Source organism: Papaver somniferum, unplaced genomic scaffold, assembly GCF_003573695.1.
Source record: "Papaver somniferum cultivar HN1 unplaced genomic scaffold, ASM357369v1 unplaced-scaffold_0, whole genome shotgun sequence".
In the NCBI taxonomy this organism is placed as follows: domain Eukaryota; kingdom Viridiplantae; phylum Streptophyta; class Magnoliopsida; order Ranunculales; family Papaveraceae; genus Papaver; species Papaver somniferum.
The window spans coordinates 1,026,444-1,034,604 of NW_020618823.1; positions in this window are offsets into that span (position 1 = coordinate 1,026,444).

Below are 8,161 nucleotides of genomic sequence, written 5' to 3' on the forward strand. Positions count from 1 at the left end.
TGTTACCATGGGAAGATGCAAGTGATGACGAGTTTATGATGAAAGATGAATTGCTGCCGAAACCAAAGCTCGAGAGAAGAATGGACTGTCTGCTGTGAAGGTTGCTGTGGATCGAATAGGAAAGTGATGGAGTCGATGGATGAACCAGAAGATGGCAGTGACTGATAACTGGTGATGGAGAGAGCTCGACGGTATGGCAGTGATGAAGTGTTGTTGTTATCATTTCCAGTGAAGATGATGATAGATTTGAGCTTGAGTGGATCAAGGGCTTTAGACAAGACATGGAAGGTCCTCTGCTGTAATCGGCCATGGAAATGATGCTTGTGATGACCAGCGACTCATGGACGAGTTTAAGAACAACAGGGAACCAGTCGAGTTCGAGTTAGGGCATGGAACGATGGGAAGACTTGCTGTGATGATCAATGGTGATACGATGGAAGAGACGGAGATGGTTGTTGTTGGAGATTATCGCTGCTGCTGCCGAGATCGGCATGTGTGGTGGGGTTGGGTAGAGTCGAGAAGAAATAGAGGTGAGCTCGAGTTTGAGTTTTACGGGAAACAGGACGGAGAGAATATTTCTCGGAAGATGGAACAAATAGGTTGTTAGTTTGCCGAAACTGACAAGCCAATAACGAAAAATGGGCTGGGCTTCTGCCATACGCAAGCAACCTTGGACCTGACTTATTTGTTGGGGATTTTGACGACTTTGGTGACCAGCCTTGGCCGTGAGTTGTGCCAGGGACTTTTGGCGATATTTGGCAACCTTTTGCAAGGGACGTGATGCACGGGACACGATTCTTAAGGAGGTGCACTTTCCTATCTTAGCTAGGTTTTCTAGTTTCTTCAAGAAGAGGTTACAAAACTCTATATATAGAGAAGCCTAGATACAATTTGAGATATCTTCTACTCACCGTTTTCCTCCCCCTTAAGGGGGAGGATTATCTCTTTTCTATATTCTTTTATTGTACTGTGAAGCTCAATTATTTACAAGTTTATTTCAAGTTTTAAAGTTAATCATTGTGGATTGTTTTTACTATATCAAAGGTTTATGATTGATTCTTAAATTGGTTTGGGTGGCCAACTAGATTAGTCTATTAATCATTCTAATGCTAGTAGAGAGTTGAGTCGATCCGTAATTGTCGCTTACCTCCTACACAAGTAGAAATCGCAAGACCTTACGGAGGGATTCTGTGGAGCAATTGCTAGTAAAGACAACACCAGTAAGTGGACCGAGCATACCGAGTTTAACTGCTGGGATCAAACCTAAATTCATAAATCTTAATGCGTTCGGGGAATTACATCTTGTAAGCGAACCTCAAGGTGGTTCTTTTGAATAAAATCCGGTAGTCGAACGGTTCCGTATCCGGTGATACAAGGAGTTTTGGGGATAGCTAAGCGTACCTGCTATTCTACGGTTGGTGACAATTGATTCTAACAAGAGATAAACGGGTACAATGTTGAGTTAACGGTTAGTAACGACGAAAGATTTCTTCATTATGTTTTTCTTATTATCCTTTTTATCCTTATTTTATATTTTCGCTGATCTAGATAACATATCAATTGCATTAGTCTTCGTGGGAAGATCCTTACTACCGCTTTATTACTTGTTAATTAGTGGGAAACATCTTATTATTTTGTTGAGTAAACGACGCTCAATCAAATTTGCGCCGCTGCCGGGGAGTCATTGCTAATTGATTTGTTATTTGTTTTGACTTAAAGGTTTTGTGGGTATATCTCTCGTAAGCCCTCACGAGACTATAACTCGTCCACTAGGGACACTTAGGGGTTTAAAGGCTTGTTACACATGCTAAGTGTGACCGTATCCTCGACGACATGGATTTGTTGTATTTTGTTTCGTTTTGTTTGCTCGAGGACTAGCAAAGTCTAAGTGTGGGGGAATTTGATAGGTGTCTAAAAACACCTCTCTAAGTATCGATTGATTATGCTTTTTTAGCTAGTTTTCTTATGAAATTGTATTATTATATTTCTTTTATATTTTATGGGAATTTTGGAACTAATTCCCGAAAAGAACAAGAAATCGTCCAATTGGCCACAAAAGAGGTAGAATTGTCACTGCATGGAATTTAGGCCTGTATTTGTCGGCGTACTTCACCTCAAGGGTTATATGCACGTATGTGCTGTGAAGGGAGAAAATTAGGTCCCTTTAGAAACCCAAATTCAGAAGCAGATAGGGAATTCATCAAGTCCGGTCTGAAATCGAGAAGAAGAAGGAAGACAGAGTGAATTTGCTGGCGTTTTAGGGAAGAAGTCGACAGTTTCTGGCAGGGAAGATTGGCTGGAGTTCACGATGGTTTTAGCTCGAATCTGGAGCTGAATTGGGTTCGAATTGAAGTTGATTTTGGGTTATGAATGAATGTGAATTATTTGCAGGGAAGGAGTTGTGTGTGATCTCTAATATACAAGCAGCACACAACCTTCACCAGTGAGCAAGATGCCTATAAACTGTTTGAGCAGATGTGTGAACCACTGCGACTAGCTCAGTTACGATGATCGGTAGTATGTGTTGCTGCCATGGTTACGTGGGAGTGATCCAAGAGAACCTGAGCATGGCAGTGACGGGAATGGAGAGGAACGAAACACTGTATCGATGATAGAATGGAGCTGCTGCCATTATTGGCAGTCGATGATGAAGTGGTGAAAGAAAGAGGTGATCAATGTTGTCCTTGGCAGTGACAATGGCAGTTGGGTTAATGATCACAATGGTGTCGATGAAGATCAGTGAAGGTGGAAGGATGAATATAGCAGTTGGAACAAGGAAAGGTTGTTGTTATGATGATAAACTCAAGTTGGACAGTAAAATGTGTTGAGGGTTCAGTCACGGCAAGATGGTGGCAGAGAATAGTGATGGAACTCGAAGCTATGATGGTGATTCAGCGAAGGCAGTGGTGCTAGTAATGGATTTGGTGTTGTTGTTGTTACCATGGGAAGATGGAAGTGATGACGAGTTTATGATGAAAGATGAGTTGCTGCCGGAACCAAAGCTCGAGAGAAGAATGGACTGTCTGCTGTGAAGGTTGCTGTGGATCGAATAGGAAAGTGATGGAGTCGATGGATGAACTAGAAGATGGCAGTGACTGATAATTGGTGATGGAGAGAGCTCGACGGTATGGCAGTGATGAAGTGTTGTTATTATCATTTCCAGTGAAGATGATGATGGATTTGAGCTTGAGTGGATCAAGGGGTTTAGACAAGACAGGGAAGGTCCTCAGCTGTAATCGGCCATGGAAATGATGCTTGTGATGACCAGCGACTCATGGACGAGTTTAAGAACAACAGGGAACCAGTCGAGTTCGAGTTAGGGCATGGAACGATGGGAAGACTTGCCGTGATGATCAATGGTGATACGATGGAAGAGACGGAGATGGTTGCTGTTGGAGATTATCGATGCTGCTGCCGATATCGGCATGTCTGGTGGTGTTGGGTCGAGTCGAGAAGAAATAGAGGGGAGCCCGAGTTTGAGATTTACGGGAAACAGAAGAACGGAGAGAATATTTCTCGGAAGATGAAACAAATAGGTTGTTAGTTTGCCGAAACTGACAAGCCAATAACGAGGAATGGGCTGGGCTTCTGCCATACGCAAGCAGCCTTGGACCTGACTTATTTGTTGGGGATTTTGACGACTTTGGTGACCAGCCTTGGACGTGAGTTGTGCTCGGGATTTTTGGAGATATTTCGCAACCTTTTGCACGGGACGTGATGCACGGGACACAATTCTTAAGGAGGTGCACTTTCCTATCTTAGCTAGGTTTTCTAGTTTCTTCAAGAAGAGGTTACAAAACTCTATATATAGATGTAATGACCCGTCCCTCCACCGATATTGTCCCCACTTAGCCACTGCGGTTATCCTGCAGTGTGGGGTTTTCAACGGGCATCGCTGTGGTAATCCAGCAGAAAATTCCCGGATGGTTACCCATCCCTGGATTAATCCAGCCAGAACACGCTTAACTGAAGAGTTTTTTGCTAACTCTTGAGCCAATTATGCTGAAAAGGCCTCGGTATAATATTGTAGACGTTCATTTCCTCTTGTAAAAAAAGTATCCAGCTCAACGTCCTAACATACTCTGCTGAAAAGGCCTCGGTATAATGTAGACGTTCATTTCCTCATGTCAAACAAGTATCTAGCTCAACGACCTAGCATACTCTCCTATCCGAGCACAAGCGAACCGCCCCTAGTTGTATCCCAACTAATACCGATATTGTTCCCACTTACCCACTGCAGTTATCCAGCAGTGTGGGATTTTTTACGTCACTACTGCGGGTCATCCAGCAGCAGCTTCCCGAGAGGTCACCCATCATGTGACTACTCCCGGCCGAGCACGCTTAACTGAGAAGTTTTTTCCCACAACTCAGTCAAGTGAACCCATCAGGCCTCGGTATAATGTAGACGTTCCGTGCGTCCTTTGTGACCAGTATTTAGTATAACCGCCCAGCATACTCACTCACCCGAGGACAAGCGAACCATCCCTAGTTGTATCCCAACTAACACCGATATTGTTCCCACTTACCCACTGCGGTTATCCAGCAGTGTGGGATTTTTAATGGCACTACTGCGGTTAACCAGCAGCAGCTTCCCGAGAGGTCACGCATCCTGTGACTACTCCCGGCCGAGCACGCTTAACTGAGAAGTTTTTCCCACAACTCAGTCAAGTGAACTCATCAGGCCTCGGTGATAGGAAAGGACGAACCGTTACTTATATTCCATCCGGCCAACCACTGCCGAACATCGGGGTATTACAATACCACCACCTTAAATTGGAACCGTCCTCGGCTCCAGAATATATACTCAAGCCCAGATCTCCGACGTTCCTTGTCCCTCATGAGAAGCACCTGGAACAACCCTGTCCAACGTACCTTCTCACCCTCGGCAGGTGAATCGTCGTCGGCTCTGATACCATTTGTAATGAACCGTCCCTCAACCGATACTGTCCCCACTTAGCCACTACGGTTATCCTGCAGTGTGGGGTTTCAACGGGCATCCCTGCGGTAATCCAGCAGAAACTTCCCGGATGGTCACCCATCCCTGGATTACTCCAGCCCGAGCACGCTTAACTGAAGAGTTTTATGCCAACTCTTGAACCAATTATGCTGAAAAGTCCTCGGTATAATGGAGACGTTCATTTCGTCTTTTGAAACAAGTATCTAGCTCAACGACCTAGCATACTCTCCTATCCGAGCGCAAGTGAACCGCCCCTAGTTGTATCCCAACTAATACCGATATTGTTCCCACTTACCCACTGCGGTTATCTAGCAGTGTGGGATTTTTTAACGGCACTACTGCGGTCATCCAGCAGCAGCTTCCTGAGAGGTCACCCATCATGTGACTACTCCCGTCCGAGCATGCTTAACTGAGAAGTTTTTTCCCACAACTCAGTCAAGTGAACCCATCAGGCCTCGGTATAATGTAGACGTTCCTTGCCTCCTTTGTGACTAGTATCTGGTATAACCGCCCAGCATACTCACTCACCCGAGAACAAGCGAACCGTCCCTAGTTGTATCCCAACTAACACCGATATTGTTCTCACTTACCCACTGCGATTATCCAGCAGAGTGGGATTTTTAATGGCACTACTGCAGTTAACCAGCAACAGCTTCCCGAGAGGTCACCCATCCTGTGACTACTCCCGGCCGAGCATGCTTAACTGAGAAGTTTTTCCCACAACTCAGTCAAGTGAACTCATCAGGCCTCGGTGATAGGAAAGGACGAACCATTACTTATATTCCATTCGGCCAACCACTGCCGAACATCGGGGTATTACAATAGAGAAGCCTAGATACAATTTGAGATATCTTCTACTCACCGTTTTCCCCCCCTTAGGGGGGAGAATTATCTCTTTTCTATATTATTTTATTGTTAAGGATGAATTCAAAGTTCTAATTGTTAAGCTCAATTATTTACAAGTTTATTTCAAGTTTTAAAGTTAATAATTGTGGATTATTTTTACTATATCGAAGGTTTATGATTGATTCTTAGATTGGTTTTGGTGGCCAACTAGATTAGTCTATTAATCATTCTAATGCTAGTAGAGAGTTGAGTCGATCCGTAATTGTCGCTTACCTCCTACACAAGTAGAAATCGCAAGACCTTACGGAGGGATTCTGTGGAGCAATTGCGAGTAAAGACAACACCAGTAAGTGGGCCGAGCGTACCGAGTTTAACTGCTGGGATCAAACCTAAATTCATAAATCTTAATGTGTTCGGGGAATTACATCTTGTAAGCGAACCTCAAGGTGGTTCTTTTGAATAGAATCCGGTAGTCAAGCGCTTCCGTATCCGGTGATACAAGGAGTTTTGGGGATAGCTAAGCGTACCTGCTATTCTACGGTTGGTGACATTTGATTCTAACAAGAGATAAACGGATACAATGTTGAGTTAACGGTTAGTAACGGCGAAGGATTTCTTCATTATGTTTTTCTTATTATCCTTTTTATCCTTATTTTATATTTTCGCTGATTTAGATAACATATCAATTGCATTAATTTTCGTGGGAACGGTCCTTACTACCGCTTTATTACTTGTTAATTAGTGGGAAACATCTTATTATTTTGTTGAGTAAACGACGCTCATCACACTAGCTTAGTATTTTTATTATTTTAAGTTTTTGGTGAAATTAAATGAAGATGTAATGTTTATATTTTGAATTGTGTTTCAGAATGTTTATGAATTTGGAATGTTTTTGAAATATGAATGTCTGCAAGTATATGTTTAAAAATCTTTGAACTGTGAGTTTTTTTTTAAAGATTTGAACTGTCAGATTTAGGAAACGGTTAATGGAAACCCACTAGAATAAACCGAAACCATCTAGAAACCGAGCCAGTGGTTAATGTGATAATAAATCCCCAATTACTTAGAATTCTCAATTAAAACTAGGGTTAGGGTTAGAAATCCATAAATTCTCTTGTTTTAGGCATTAGTTTATTTTTGGAAATTGTTTTGTTTTAAGAATTTTATTTTAGATTCCTAGTTATAGAAGTAGTTTCCTTTCTAGGTTACCTTTCCTTAATTTTATAGTTCAGTGGCCTATATAAGAAGGTCTAGTGTTATTAGTTTGATTATCTATGAGAATTATAAGTTTGTTCTAAGTTTCTGTGTTCTTTCAAAGTCTACTACGCTGGCCGTGGGTAAGAACTATTAAGTTCTTATCAATTGGTGTCAGAGCAGGCGTATCCTGTTTATGACCAAAACTCGAAAACATAAACACGTAATTATGGAGAAGCAATTAGGTGAGCTAACAGAGAAGATGGCTGAGATGACATCAAATCAAGTTTTGTTAATTGAGAGGATCGGTCAGCTTGTGGAAAGCAAACAGTTGGGAATAATGAGGGACAAAACCAATCAAAAAGAGGAGGTGAGCGATTATATTTTTCCAAGTTTGATGGATCTGATGTAGAAGGTTGGCTCTTTAAGGCTGCACAATATTTTGAGTATTATGAAACACTTGCGAATCAGAAAATCAAGTTGGCAACATGTAATTTAGATGGTAAATCTTTACAATGGTATAGGTGGTTGAAGAGAACTAAACCTGTAGTTACTTGGGGAGAATTTGAGAAAGTCATTATTAGTCGTTTCGGTATTACTTCATATGAAGATGCAGGAGCAAAACTCGCTAAAATTAAGCAGTCAGGTTCATATGTAGAATATTGTGAAGAATTTGAACGATTATCAAATTTGGTGGATAATTTACCTGAAGAATTTTTAGTGAGCTGTTTTCTAAGTGGATTAAAAGACGAGTTAAGACTAGGAACTCAATCCCACACTCCTATTAATTTAGATGATGCAATGGCAATTGGAAGGTTACAAGATGAGAAGGTAACATTGCAAAAACAATTATATAGAATAGCACCAAAGACACCTAGTGTTGTTAATACTAGTAGACCTTTTAATTCTAGAGCACCTATATCATCTTCAAAACCCATGACAGAAACTCCAGTTGTTAGAAGATTAACTCAGGCTGAAGCTGAAGAAAGAAGAAAGCAACAACTATGTTATAACTGTGATGAAAAGTGGCACCGAGGTCATCGCTGTAAAACTCAGACATTGTTCTTAATTGATAGATATGACAATCAGGATGAAGATGAAGGTACATATGAAGTTGCTATAAAAGAAGAATCTGAAAAAGAAACCGTCGAGATTTCTATGCAT